At 40.0% G+C, this 15908-nt stretch overlaps 1 protein-coding gene across 4 annotated transcripts in view; it reads right to left on the bottom strand.

The window, feature by feature from the left end:
- The window catches only part of MACROD2 (mono-ADP ribosylhydrolase 2), a 2333538-nt gene that overhangs the window by 882378 nt on the left and 1435252 nt on the right, over positions 1–15908 (bottom strand). The gene's annotated exons all lie outside the window — the stretch shown is intronic.

Below are 15908 nucleotides of genomic sequence, written 5' to 3'. Positions count from 1 at the left end.
AGTCTCCCACGCTAGCAAAGTAATGCTCAAAATTCTCCAAGCCAGGCTTCAACAGTTGATCAACTGAGACCTTCCAGATATTAAAGCTGGATTTTGAAAAGGCAGGGGAATCATAGATCAAATTGCCAACATCCGTCGGATGATCAAAAAAGCAAGAGAATTCCAGAATGTCTACATATGATTCATCACTGAAGCCTTTGACTGTGTGGATCACAACAAACTGTGGAAAATTCTTAAAGAGATGGGAATACCAGACACTTGACCTGCCTCCTGAGAAATCTTATACAGGGAAAGAAGCAACAGTTAGAACTGGACATGGAACAACAGACTGGTTCCAAATTGAGAAAGAAATACATCAAGACTGTATATTACCACCCTGCTTATTTAACTTATATGCAGAGTTTATCATGTTAAATGCTGGGCTGGATGAAGGACAAGCTGAAATTAAGATGGCCGGGAGAAATATCAATAACCTCAGATATACCGATGACTCCACCCTTATGGCAGAAAGTGAAGAGGAACTAAAGAGCCTCTTGATGAAAGTAAAAAAAGGAGATTTAAAAAATGGTTTAAAACTCACCATTCAATAAACTAAGATCATGTAATCTGGTCCCATCACTTCATGGCAAAAAGATGGAGAAACAATGGAAACACTGACAGACTTTATTTTCTTGGGCTCCAAAATCACTACAGATGGTGACTGCAGTCATGAAATTAAAAGACACTTGCTCCTTGGAAGAAAAGGTATGATCAACCTAGACAGCATATTAAAAAGCAGAGATATTACTTTGCTGACAAAACTCCAGAAAGCTATGGTTTTTCCAGTTCAGTTCAGTTCAGTCGCTCAGTAGTGTCTGACTCTTTGCGACCCCATGAATCGCAGCACATCAGGCCTCCCTATCCATCACCAACTCCCGAAGTTCACTCAGACTCACGTCCATCGAGTCAGTGATGCCATCCAGCCATCTCATCCTCTGTCGTCCCCTTCTCCTCCTGCCCCCAACTGGTCTTTGCCAATGAGTCAACTCTTCGCATCAGGTGGCCAAAGTACTGGAGTTTCAGCTTTAGCATCATTCCTTCCAAAGAAATCCCAGGGCTGATCTCCAGAATGGACTGGTTGGATCTCCTTGCAGTCCAAGGGACTCTCAAGAGTCTTCTCCAACACCACAGTTCAAACGCATCAATTCTTCAGCACTCAGCTTTCTTCACAGTCCAATCCTCACATCCATACATGACCACTGGAAAAACCATAGCCTTGACTAGATGGACATGTATGAATGTGAGACTTGGACCATAAAGAAAGCTGAGCGCCGAAGAATTGATGCTTTTGAACTGTGGTGTTGGAGAAGACTCTTGAGAGTCCCTTGGACTGCAAGGAGATCCAACCAGTCCATCCTAAAGGAAATCAGTCCTGAATATTCGTTGGAAGGACTGATGCTGATGCTGAAGCTCCAGTACTTTGGCTTTCTCATGTGAAGATCTGACTCACTGGAAAAGACCCTGATGCTGGGAAAGACTGAACGCAGGAGGAGAAGGGGGTGACAGAGGATGGGATAGTTGGATGGCATCACCAACTCTATGGACATGAGTTTGAGGAAGCTCTGGGTGTAGGTGAAGGACAAGGAAACCTTGTGTGATGCAGTCCATAGGTTTGCAAAGAGTCGGCCACGACAAAGTGACTGAACTGATAGGTTTGTGCCTGTAATGCTCATTCAGTTCTGTTTCTCTGCAACACCATAGACTGTAGCCTGCCAGGCTCCTCTGTCCATGGAATTTTCTAGGCAAGAACACTGGAGTGGTTTGCCATTCCCTATTTCAGGGGATCTTCCTAACCCAGGGATTGAACTTGTGTGTCTTGTGTCTCCTCCATTGGCAGGCAGGTTCTTTACCAGCTGAGCTACCTGTTTCATATATATATATACACACACACACACATACTATATAGTTTACTTTTAAGGTAGAATGTTACATACTATTACAGTACAATGGTCCTGTCACATCCATCTGTTAACAATGGCAGGAAAGTAAAGAGTAAAGGTTCCGAGTTGACAGAAAATTTGACCGTGAAGAGGAAATAGTGTAAGGGGAGCAATCTTCCATTACTGCTCCCTTGTGCTCAATGAGAAACAAAGGTGAATTACGCAATTTACCCACACAGAATGGTGAAATGTCAGTGTCAATATGCAGCATTATTCTAGCTGAAACATGAGCCCTAAACTCTTATTTGATGGTTGAGGATATTGGTTACCACAGAACGACAACCATAGGGTTCATTGACAGAGCTGCAGGACTAGAATATACATATACAACTCCTCAGGAAAAAAAAATGCCTTTTAATACCAAATTCCATTTCTTATAAATATATTTTATGGATTCACGGTCATACTTCTAGCACAGACAGCTTATTAAAGCTACAGTTATTAAAGGAAAGCACAAAACACAAAAGGAAGATCTCTATGGTTTTATACAATTGTAAATAATCCACCACTAAAGAAAAGATTAGAGAATTGGGTAGCCATTGCTTTCAAAAAGGTCATTCAGATTCCATGCAAATCTATAACTAAAGAACACAGGAAAAAGTAATTCCTTAAACCTAAATTCTGTTCAGTTCAGTTCAGTGGCTCAGTCATGTTCAGCTCTTTGCAAACCCCATGGACTGCAGCATGCCAGGATTCCCTGTCCATCATCAACTCCAGGGACTTGCCCAAACTCATGTCCATACAGTCGGTGAGGCCATCCAACCATCTCATTCTCTGTATTCCCCTTCTCCTCCCACTTTCAATCTTTCCAGCATCAGGGTCTTTTCTAATGAGTCAGTTCTTAACACCAGGTGGCCAAAATATTGAAATTTCAACTACAGCATCAGTCCTTCCGATGAATATTCAGGACTGATTTCCTTTAGGATTGAATGTTTGGATCTCCTTGTAGTCCAAGGGACTCTCAAGAGTAGTCTCCAACACTGGAGTTCAAAAGCATCAATTCTTCGGTGCTCAGCTTTCTTTATGGTCGAACTCTCACATCCATACATGACTACTGGAAAAAACCATAGCTTTGACTAGGTGGAGCTTTGTCAGCAAAGTAATGCCTCTGCTTTTTAATATGCTGTCTAGGTTTTTTCATAGTTTTTCTTCCGAGGAGCAAGTGTCTTTTAATTTCATGACTGAAGTCACCATCTGCATTTTGGAGCCCAAGAAAATAAAGTCTGTCACTATTTCCATTGTTTCTCCATCTATTTGCCACAAAGTAATGGGACTGGATGCCATGATCTTCGTTTTCTGAATGGTGAGCTTTAAGCTAGTTGTTGTTTTTTTTTTTTTTCCCACTTTCCTCTTTCACTTTCATCAAGAAGTTCTTTAGTTCCTCTTCACTTTCTGCCATAAGGGTGGTGTCATCTACATATCTGAGGGTATTGATATTTCACCTGGAAACCTTGATTCCAGCTTGTGCTTCATCCACCCTGGCATTTCATATCATGTACTCTACATATAAGGCAAATAAGCAGGGTGACAATATACAGGCTTGGCTTACTCCTTTCTCAACTTGGAACCAGTCTGTTGTTCCATGCCCAGTTTGAACTGTTGCTTCCTGACCTGCATACAGACTTCTCATGAGGCTGGTAAGGTGGTCTGGTATTTCCATTTCCTGAAGAATTTTCCACAGTTTGTTGTGATTTACACAGCCAAAGGCTGTGGCATAGTCAATAAAGCAGAAGTAGATGTTTTTCTGGAACTCTCCTGCTTTTTCTATGATCCAGCAGATGATGGCAATTTGATCTCTGATTCCTCTGCCTTTTATAAATCCAGCTTGGACATCTGGAAGTTCACTTCTTTTGAAGCCTGGCTTGGAGTATTTTGAGCATTACTTTGCTAATGTTTGAGATAAGTGCAACTGTGCAGTAGTTTGAAAATTATTTGGCATTGCCTTTCTCTCAGACTGGAATGAAAACTGACCTTTTCCATTCTTGTGGCCACTGCTATGTCTTCCAAACTTGCTGGTATATTGAGTTCAGCACTTTCACAGCATCATCTTTGAGGAACTGAAATAGCTCAACTGGAATTCCATCACCTCCACTAGTTTTGGTTTTAGTGATTCTTCCCTAGTCCCACTTGATTTCACATTCGAGGATGTCTAACTCTAAGTGAGTGATCATAGTATCGTGGTTATCTGGGTCATGAAGATCTTTTTTGTATATTCTTCTGTGCATTTTGTCACCTCTTCTTACTATCTCCTGCTTCTGTTAGGTCCATGCCATTTCTGTCCTTTATTGGGCCCATCTTTTCATGAAATATTCCCTTGGTATCTCTAATTTTCTTGAAGAGATCTCTACTTTTTCCCATTCTCTTGTTTTCCTCTATTTCTTTGCATTGATCACTTAGGAAGAATTTCTTATCTCTCTGTGCTATTCTTTGGAACTTTGCATTCAAATGGGTATATCTTTCTTTTTCTCCTTTGCCTTTAGCTTCTCTTCTTTTCTCAGCTCTTTGCAAGGCCTCCTCAGACAATCATTTTGCCTTTTCGCATTTCTTTTTCTTGGGGATGGTTTTGATCACTGTCTTCTCTACAATGTCACTAACCTCCATCCATAGTTCTTCAGGCACTGTATCATATATAATCCCTTGAATCTCTTTGTAACTTCCACTGTATAGTTTTAAGGGATTTGATTTAGGTCATACCTAAATGGTCTAGCGGTTTTCCCTACTTTCTTCAATTTAAATCTGATCTGCCAATAAGGAGTTCATGATCTGAGCCACAGTCAGCTCCCAGTTTTGTTTTTGCTGACTGTATAGAGCGTCTCCATTTTTGGCTGCAAAAAATATTATAAATCTGATTTCGGTATTGACCATCTGGTGATGTTCGTGTGTAGAGTCTTCTCTTGTGTTCTTGGAAGAGGGCGTTTGCTATGACCAGTGCGTTCTCTTGGAAAAACTCTATTAGCCTTTGCCCTGCTTCATTCTGTACTCCAACGCCAAATTTACCTGTTACTCCAGGTGTTTCTTGACTTCCTACTTTTGCATTGCAGTCCCCTATAATGAAAAGGACATCTTTTTGGGGTGTTAGTTCTAGAAGGTCTTGTAGGTCTTCATAGAACCATTCAACTTCAGCTTCTTCAGCATTATTTGTTGGGCCATAGACTTGAATTACTGTGATATTGAATGGTTTGCCTTGGAAACGAATGGAGATCATTCTATCATTTTTGAGACGGCAGCCAAGTACTGTATTTTGGACCCTTTTGTTGTCTTTGAGGCCTACTCCATTTCTTCTAAGGGATTCTTGCCCGCAGTAGTAGATATAGTGATCATCTGAACTAAATCTGTCCATTCCAGTCCACTTTAGTTCACTGATTCCTAAAATGTCAGTGTTCACTCTTGCCATCTCCTGCTTGACCGCATCTAATTTACCTTAATTCATGGACTTAATATTCCAGGTTCCTATGCAATATGTTCTTTACAGCATTGGACTTTATTTCCATCACCAGTCACATCCATAACTGGGTGTTGTTTTTGCTTTGGCTCCATCTCTTCATTCTTTCTAGAGTTATTTCTCCCCTCTTCTCCAGGAGCATATTGGACACCTACTGACCCAGGTGGTTCATGTTTCATTGTAATATCTTTTTTGCCTTTTTGTGCTTTCCATGGGGTTCTCAAAGCAAGAATACTGAAGTCATTTGCCATTCCCTTCTCCGGTGGACCACGTTTTGTCAGAACTCTCCACCATGACCCATGCGTATTGGTGGTTCTACATGGCATGGCTCACAGTTTCATTGAGTTAGACAACACTGTGGTCCACGTGATCAGTTTGATCAGTTTTCTGTGATTGTGGTATTCATTCTGTTTTCCCTCTGATGGATAAGGATAAGACATTTATGGAAGCTTCCTGATGGGACAGACTGACAGTGGGGGAACTGCGTCTTGTTCTGATATGTGGGGCCATGCTCGTTAAATCTTTAGTACAATTTTCTATTGATTGTTGATGAACAACCATCAACAGGAGAATGTTGGATCCCACCAAAAAAAGATACTCCATGTCCAAGGGCAAAGGAGAAGCCCCAGTAAGATGGTAGGAGGGGTGAAATGGCATTTAGAATCTAACTCCATACCCACCAGAGATGCACAAATAAAACTTTGTGTGCACCAGGACCTAGAGACCCCACAGAGACTGAGCTGGACATGTGTTTGACTCTCCTGCAGAGGTGTGAGTCAGCAGTGGCCTGCCACCTGGGCTCTGGGTGCAGGTACCTGGTCACGCAGCCTGTGGCATAAGCCCTCTTGGAGGAGGTCACCATTAACCCCACCAAAGAGCCACAGAGCAGACGACCCATAAACTGCAGAACAATTATACCAAATAAATCCTCACACTGTTAAGAAAGTTCTAGGATCCACAACAGATTTTCCAACCTGGGGATCTGGCAAACAGACTGAGTACTCCTGGATAATTTGACTTTGGAAGCCAGTGGGATTTGATTACAGAGCTTACACAGAACTGGGGAAACAGACTCTTGGAGGGCACAAACAAAACCTTGTACACACCAGGACCCAGGAGAAAGGAGTAGCGACCCTACAAGAGGTTGACCCAGACTTGCCTGTGCATGTCCAGGAGTCTCCGGAAGAGGCATGGGTCAGCAGTGACCAGCTGTAGAGTCGGGGGCAGCTGTGCATGCATGGGACCTTTAGAAGGAGGTTGCCATTATCTTCTTTACCTCTGCCATAATTTGGTCTCAGTTCAAACAACAGGGAAGGAACAGAGTGCCACCCATTAACAGAAAATTGGATTAAACCTAAATTACTGTAACTAAAACAAATGCACTGGTCATAGCAAACACCCTCTTCCAACAACACAAGAGAAGACTTTACACATGGACATCACCAGATGGTCAACACTGAAATCAGATTGATTCTATTCTTTGCAGCCAAAGATGGAGAAGCTCTCTACAGTCAACAAAAACAAGACCGGGAGCTGACTGTGGCTCAGATCAAAAACTCCTTATTGCCAAATTCAGACTTAAATTGAAGAAAGTAGGGAAAAGCGCTAGACCATTCAGGTATGACCTAAATCAAATCCCTTATGATTATACAGTGGAAGTGAGAAATAGATTTAAGGGTCTAGATATGATAGATAGAGTGCCTGATGAAGTATGGAATGAGGTTCGTGACACTGTACAGGAGACAGGGATCAAGACCATCCCCATGGAAAAGAAATGCAAAAAAGCAAAATGGCTGTCTGGGGAGGCCTTAGAAATAGCTGTGAAAAGAAGAGAGGTGAAAAGCAAAGGAGAAAAGCAAAGATATAAGCATCTGAATGCAGAGTTCCAAAGAATAGCAAGAAGAGATAAGAAAGCCTTCTTCAGTGATCAATGCAAAGAAATAGAGGAAAAGAACAGAATGGGAAAGACTAGAGATCTCTTCAAGAAAATTAGAGATACCAAGGGATCATTTCATGCAAAGATGAGCTCGATAAAGGGCAGAAATGGTATGGACCTAAGAGAAGCAGAAGATATTAAGAAGAGGGGGCAAGAATACACGGAAGAACAGCACAAAAAAGACCTTCACGACCCAGATAATCATGATGATGTCATCATTCATCTAGAGCCAGACATCTTGGAATGTGAAGACAAGTGGGCCTTAGAAAGCATCACTATGAACAAAGCTAGTGGAGGTGATGGAATTCCAGTTGAGCTGTTTCAAATCCTGGAAGATGATGCTGTGAAAGTGCTTCACTCAATATGCAAGCAAGTTTGGAAAACTCAGCAGTGGCCACAGGACTGGAAAAGGTCAGTTTTCATTTCAATTCCAAAGAAAGGCAATGCCAAAGAATGCTCAAACTACCACACAATTGGACTCATCTCACATGCTAGTAAAGTAATGCCCAAAATTCTCCAAGCCAGGCTTCAGCAATACGTGAACTGTGAACTCCCTGATTGTCAAGCTTGTTTTAGAAAAGGCAGAGGAACCAGAGATCAAATTGCCAACATCCTCTGGATCATGGAAAAAGCAAGAGAGTTCCAGAAAAACATCTGTTTCTGATTTATTGACTATGCCAAAGCCTTTGACTGTGTGGATCACAATCAACTGTTGAAAATTCTGAAAGAGATGGGAATACCAGACCACCTAACCTGCCTCTTGAGAAATCTGTATGCAGGTCAGGAAGCAACAGTTAGAACTGGACATGGAACAACAGACTGGTTCCAAATAGGAAAAGGAGTACGTCAAGGCTGTATATTGTCACCCTGCTTATTTAACTTCTATGCAGAGTACATCATGAGAAACACTGGACTGGAAGAAACACAAGCTGGAATCAAGATTGCTGGGAGAAATATCAATAACCTCAGATATGCAGATGACACCACCCTTATGGCAGAAAGTGAAGAGGAGCTAAAAAGCCTCTTGATGAAAGTGAAAGAGGAAAGTGAAAAAGTTGGCTTAAAGCTCAACACTCAGAACACGAAGATCACGGCATCTGGTCCCATCACTTCATGGGAAATAGATGGGGAAACAGTAGAAACAGTGTCAGACTTTATTTTTCTGGGCTCCAGAATCACTGCAGATGGTGACTGCAGCCATGAAATTAAAAGATGCTTACTCCATGGAAGGAAAATTATGACCAACCTAGATAGTATATTCAAAAGCATAGACATTACTTAGCTGACTAAGGTCCATCTAGTCAAGGCTTTGGTTTTTCCTGTGGTCACGTATGGATGTGAGAGTTGGACTGTGAAGAAGGCTGAGCACCAAAGAATTGATGCTTTTGAACTGTGGTGTTGGAGAAGACTCTTGAGAGTCCCTTGGACTGCAAGTAGATCCAACCAGTCCATTCTGAAGGAGATCAGCCCTGGGATTTCTTTGGAAGAAATGATGCTAAAGCTGAAGCTCCAGTACTTTGGACACCTCATGCGAAGAATTGACTCATTGGAAAAGACTCTGATGCTGGGAGGGATTGGGGGCAGGAGGAGAAGGGGACGACCGAGGATGAGATGGCTGGATGGCATCACGGACTCGATGGAAGTGAGTCTGAGTGAACTCTGGGAGATGGTGATGGACAGGGAGGCCTGGCGTGCTGCAATTCATGGGGTCGCAAAGAGTCGGACACGACTGAGCGACTGAACTGAACTGAAAATGCTCACCCATTTTCACGAATGAATATTGCTGTTGTATATTCACAAGTGGTGTCCTACTCTTTTGCAACTCCATGGGCTGTAGCCTGCCATTTTCCTCTGTCCGTGGGATCTTCCAGGCATGAATACTGGAGTAGGTTGCCATTTCCTCCTCCAGGGAATCTTCCTGACCCAGGTGTCAAACCCATGACTCCTATGTCTCCTGTATTGCAGGTGGATTCTTTACCCACTGAGCCATCAGGGAAGTCCCTCTTTACTTTATGATATACTCAAGACAATTATTATCAATATTTTGGCATATAAAATTAAACCCTGCCATATTTGATTGAGCTGAACCCACTGGAAATTGCTTTGCTTATTAAAGAATATACTTTCCAGACTCAGTGAACAACACAACTATTTGAAGAACTGTGAAGTTGAAATGCTAGCAATGGGTTAGAATAAACTTCTGCCTTCAAAAGTTCCAGGATCATGTGTAGTGACCTGATCTACGAACAACTAATCCATCTGAAAAATGGAAAAATGCATATTTTAATATCACCACACATATGCATGACACACGCACATTGATTTACTTATTCCCTGGGGAGGGGGAACAAAAACGAATGCTTTCTCAGTATCTTCACAAAAATTTAAGTCCATCACAAACACTTTCCCATCTATAACTGATACAATCAAGGGAGACATTTAATTAGCAATTAGTCTGATAAACATTCCTTGGAGAATAATTTGTTTTAACAGATGGCCTTCATAAAAATAATTCTTAGAGGATTTCTGTAAAAAATGAGCTAAGTAATTATAACATGTAGAAAGAGATAGGAATGTCGACAATCATACTAACAATACATTCATGTGTTCAGGTTGGAAATCAAGACATGACTGGAATGATGAAGAATGGTGAAGGGGAGTTTATGGGCTGGCCCAAAGAAGATGCAGGGCCCTGGATGAGGACCAGTTTGTTGAAAGGGTCAAATCAAGGGTCTGAGTCATACAGAAGCTGGGGGTGAGCAAGCTGTTTCAGAAAGACAAACCCCAAATTAGACACTGGAAACTAAATTCGACCAAAGCCAAGGGAATTTCCAAAGCACAATGGAAAAAAAAAAAAAGAGTAGGTAGGCACAGAGCCCAGAAAGAATTCTGCTGAATGTTTCGCTGGCAGCCACATCCACTGTGACTTCGCCACAGTGCCATGCTTAATGGTCTTTCCTCAGGCACACATTTTGAGACACATATCCAGAAGCTGTGATGGATTCTCTCTTATCCACAAAGAAAGGAGCTCACATTTATGAAGTGACTATTTTTATCAGACACTGAAGTCGAAAATTGATATATGTTATTCCAAGTAGCTTTGTCCTCAGTGATTTTTTTTTCCCCTTCCTGACACTCATAGCTGTCTACACTGCTTAGCCTTTTTGCAGGTAGGCCTGGCAACAATATTAAGTTATGGCCAATGGAATTGGGGGGAAAGTGATGCATTCGACTATCTCGTAATGTTTCATTAAAAATTTCCGCAAGAGATCTATGATGTCTTTATCCATTTGCTGATTGATGGAAAAGGAAACTATTTTAATACAAAGGCCTGAGAAGGGGGTCCCTGATGATCATGGATAATGCTCATGAATTGGGATTCATGAACAGCCACAGTGGACTCTTGTATTTGTGAGAAATAATGCTTATTATGATAAACCACATATATTTGGAGATTTGTTTCCTACTGGATCTGGCTTCACAGATATATTTGTTTCTCTAATTTAATCACTACAACCATTTGTTGTACTGTTAATTTTATCCTAACTTACCAGATGTGTAAATCAAATGAATCATGAATTTGAATTCGTCAGTAAGACTCCAAAATGTATTCCCTCTCACCAAATACTCTAGTTATCAGTACATGAATTAACAAAAATATGTGTTTTATTTTTTTAATTAAAATTAAATTCACATAATATAAACTTTTTTTTTTTTTTTTTTGCAGGGGATCGGGGGCCATGTCCTGTGCAGCTTGTGGAATCTTAGGTCTCCAATCAGGGATCAAACCTGGCCCTTGGCAATGAAAATGCCAAGTCATAACCACTGGCCTATCGGGGAACTCCCATAAATCAGCCATTTTAAAGTGAACAATCAAGTGGTAGTACATTAAATATAATGTGCAATCACCACACATGTATCTAGTTCTGAAAGCACTTTCGTCACCCCAAAGGAACGCCATATCCGTTAAGCAATATGCCCCCATTTACCCCTCTTCCAGTCCCTGGCAACCAGCAATCTGATTTCTGTCTCTGTGGATTTACATGTTCTCGATATTTAATATAAATGGCATTGTACAATAGTGTGATCTATTGTGTCTGGCTTCTTTCACTTAGCACGATTATTTAAGGTTCAACCACAGTGTACCATATTGTCAGTATTTCATTCCTTTCCATGGTTGAAAAATACTCCACTGTATACCATAATCTGTTTGTCCATATATCCACTGATGCACATGTATTTCTACCTTTTGGCTAATATTAATAATATTTTGATGACCATGAATGTATAGGTATTTATTTACATACCTATTGCCCATTTGGGGGACATCTATTTAGAAGTGGAAATGTTGAGTCATATGATGATATTGTGTTTAGCTTTTTGGGGAACCGTTGAAGTTTTTTTTTTTTTTTCCACAGCAGCTGTATCATTTTCCATTCCCACCAGCAAATTACAAAGTTCTAATTTCTCCACCTTCTTACTAACACTTGTTATTTTCAGGGTTTCTTTCTTTCTTTTTATTAAAGTCATACTAGTGGGTATGACATCATTGTGATTTTGATTTATATTTCATGTTTCCCCAATATTTCCCTAATGACTAAGGATGTGGAGTGATTTTTAATGTACTCAGTGGCCATTTGTATGTCTTCTTTAGTGAAATGTCAGTTTAAATTCTTTACCCATTTTTATAAAATTGGGTTTTTGTCTTTTCATTGCTGAGTTGCATGTTCTCTATATATTCTTGATAGTAGGCTCTTATCAGATATATGATTTGCATATAATTTCTTCCATTCCACATGCTGCTTTTTCACTTTGTTAATGATGTCTTTTAATGCAAACATGTTTAATTTTGGCAAAGTCCAGTTTATCTGTATTTTCTGTTGTTGCTCATTCTTTGGATGTCATACATAAGGAAACACTGCCAAACCTGGGATCATGAGGATTTATCCCTTGTTTTCTCAAGAGCTTTGTGTTTTCAGTTCTTCATATTTAGGTTTTTGTTCATTTTGATTTAATCTTTGCATATGGTGTGATGTAAAATGTTCAACTTCAAGCTTTTACATGTGAATATTCAGTTGCACCAGCACCACATGTTGAAGAGACTGTTCTGTCCCCATTGAACAGTCTTTGCACATTTGTCAAAAGCCAAGTAGTTAATTGATTTAGATATTTGGGTTCATTTTCTAGACTCTCAAACCTATTCTATTGGTATATGTCTATTTTTATGCTGGTACCGCATTGCTTTTTTTCCTATAGCTTTGCAGTAAGTTTGGAAACCAAGTGGTATGAATACTCCAACTTTGTTCCTTTTCAACACTGTTTTGACTATTGAGGGTCCTTCACGATTCCTTATGAATTCGAGGGTTGGCTTTCACTTCTGCGAGAAAGGGCAGTTTGAATTTTCAAATGGATTGCATTAAATCTCTAGATAGCTTGTGTAGTTTCACCATCTTAACAAAAATCTTCCAATTTATGGACACAGGATGTCTTTCCATTTACTTACATCTTCTTTAATTACTTTTAACAATATTTGTAGTTTCAAATGTACAAGAATTTTACCTTCTTGGCTAAATTTATTTCTGGATATTTTTATTATTTTAGAAATTTTGCTTTCTTAATTTTCTTTTCAGTTTTCATTTCTGGTATTTATCTTGTACCCTTCAATTTTGCTGAATTTGTTTATTAATACTAATATCTTTCTTTTCTGCAGACTTTTAGAATTTTCAATACACAGAACATATAATCTGAAATATAGAGTTTTATTTCTTTCCTATTTAGATATTTCTTATTTAATTTTTCACCTACATTCTCTGGCTAGAACTTCCAGTGCAATGTTGAATACCAGTGTTGAAAGCAGGCATACTTGTCTGGATCTTAAAGGGAAAGATTTCAGTTTTTCACTATTGAGTACATTATGCTGCTGCTTCCTCTTTTTTTTCTTTTTAATAGATGTACTTTATCATGTTAGAAAGTTCCTTCCAGTCTTAGTTTTCTGAGTGGTTTCATCATGAAAGGTGTTGCTGCTGCTGCTGCTGCTGCTGCTGCTAAGTCGCTTCAATCGTGTCTGACTCTGTGCGACCCCATAGACGGCAGCCCACCAGGCTCCCCAGTCCCTGGGATTCTCCAGGCAAGAACACTGGAGTGGGTTGCCATTTCCTTCTCCAATGCATGAAGGTGAAAAGAGAAAGTGAAGTCGCTCAGTTGTGTCTGACTCTTAGCGACCCCATGGACTGCAGCCTACCAGGCTCCTCCGTCCATGGGATTTTCTAGGCAAGAGTACTAGAGTGGGGTGCCATTGCCTTCTCCACGTGAAAGGTGTTAGATTTTGTCAAATGTTTTTTTTCTATATCAATAAAGTGAAGATGTGTGTTTTTTCTCCCCCCTTTGTTCTATTAAGGTGATAAATGCTATGGATTTTTTTTTATGTTAAACGACCCTTGCATTCTTCACATAAATTCCAGTTGATCATAGTGTATATGATTTGCATGCTGTTGGATTTTGTTTGCTAGTGTTTAAGAATTTCTGCCTCCATGTTCGTAACAGACATTGGTCTGTAATTTTCTTTTCTAGTGGTGTCTTTGTCTGGCTTTGGTATCAGAGTAAGCTAGATTCATAGAATAGTTTCAGAAATGTCCCCTCTTGCTCTATTTTTAGAAGCGTTTAAGAAGGTTTGATCTCAATTCTTCCTTAAATATTTGGAAGATCCACCACTGAAACCATTTGGTCTTAGACTTTTCTTTGTTGGGAGATGTTTAAGTACTGATACAATCTACTTGTTATAAGTCAGTTCCAGATTTTCTGTTTGTTCTTGAGTCAGTCTTGTTAATCTGTTTCTAAAACCTTGTCCATTTCATTTAGTTACCTAAATTGTTGATGTACAATTGTTGGGATTTTCTTTTATAATCCTTTTTTTCTTAAAATTTCTATAAGGTTGGATAATTTTAACTGACTCATCTTCACGTTTACTAGTTCTTACTTACGCCTCCTTAAATCCAATGTTGAAACCCCCTAGCAACATTGACTGTACCACTCCTTAAACATTTTGCCATGCTGCTTAGAACTCTGCCTTACTTTCACTTCCTGCTTACATAGGGTCTATGATCAACCAAAGGTGGAAAGCTTAGTGTCTTCTTAGGACCCTTATGAGCATGTGTCCAGCACTGGGCAAGCATGTGACTTTGTAATTTCTTCACTACACACAGGTACCTTTGAATGCCCTAATTCCTCATTGAAACCTCTGTCCTAGCTTTTTCTCTTAGGCTTTCAGTGTTGCATTGTTTGTGTCAACTGTAATCCTTGTCCTCCGGGTGGCTGTCGGTTGTTCCTTTGCCCTCCAAAGTTTTGAGAAATATCTACTGCTTTATTACCCTAAGTGAGTTCTAAGTTATGCAAAGTAAAGATAAGCACCTTGCACCAGTCCTGCAGGGAGTCCCAGACAGGTTTGGATAGACAAGTATGACTCTTTAGGAATAAGGTTTTATCTTCTTCCTGAAGAATCAAGAAGCAGGGTTCCTCACTGCAAACTGGGGCTTCAAGAATTTTACCAGCCTAGGGAGTGGGGAGTGCAAGGCAAGGCCGAGTATAATGCATAGAAGCTCTTTTTACCATTTTTAAGTTGCCTCAATTTTTAAGTTTGCTTAATTCAGTACGGCAAATAGATAAGAAAAATGTATTTTGTAAGCCTGCCAAAAATGCATTCTTAGAGGGCAAAAGACTGTCCTCAGGAATTTGATCCATTGTGGTTGATCCAATATACTTTTATATCTTCATTATTTCTTTCACAGTATCCATCCCCACCCCACCCAGTGGACAAGGTATTGGTCAGCAGGAGTACAGTGAGCATCTGAACATATTTTATTCTTTGATTCTTTCATTGCAAGAAGTGAAACTGTGTTATTTTGAAAAAACTCCCTAACATCACTTTTTTTTAAAAAATTGAAGTAGAGCTTATTTACAATATTGTGTTAGTTTTAGGTATACATATAAGTCACTCGGTTTTATATATCTATTTTTTCAGATTATTTCCATTATAGGTTATGATAAGATATTGAATATAATCCCCTTTGCTGTACAGTACATCCTTACCTCTAATCTATTTTAGTGATTATAGTGATTTATATCTGATACTCCTAATTTATCCCTTCCTCCCTCTCCTCTTTGGTAACCATAACTTTGTTTTCTATATCTGTGAGTCTATTTTCATTTTACACATAGATTCAGTTGTAGTATTTTTATATTCTGAATATATATATATTGGACTGCAAGGAGATCCAACCTGTCCATTCTAAAGGGGATCAGCCCTGGGATTTCTTTGGAAGGAATGATGCTAAAGCTGAAACTCCAGTACTTTGGCCACCTCTTGTGAAGAGTTGACTCACTGGAAAAGACTCTGATGCTGGAAGGGATTGGGGGCAGGAGGAGAAGGAGACGACCGAGCATGAGATGGCTGGATGGCATCACTGACTCGATGGATGTGAGTCTGAGTGAACTCCGGGAGTTGGTGATGGACAGGGAGGCCTGGCGTGCTGCGATTCATGGGGTCACAAAGAGT

This window comes from Ovis canadensis, chromosome 13 (assembly GCF_042477335.2).
Source record: "Ovis canadensis isolate MfBH-ARS-UI-01 breed Bighorn chromosome 13, ARS-UI_OviCan_v2, whole genome shotgun sequence".
Lineage (NCBI taxonomy): Eukaryota > Metazoa > Chordata > Mammalia > Artiodactyla > Bovidae > Ovis > Ovis canadensis.
The sequence above is the reverse complement of the archived record's forward strand: the minus strand, read 5'-3'. Positions and strand labels throughout refer to the sequence as shown.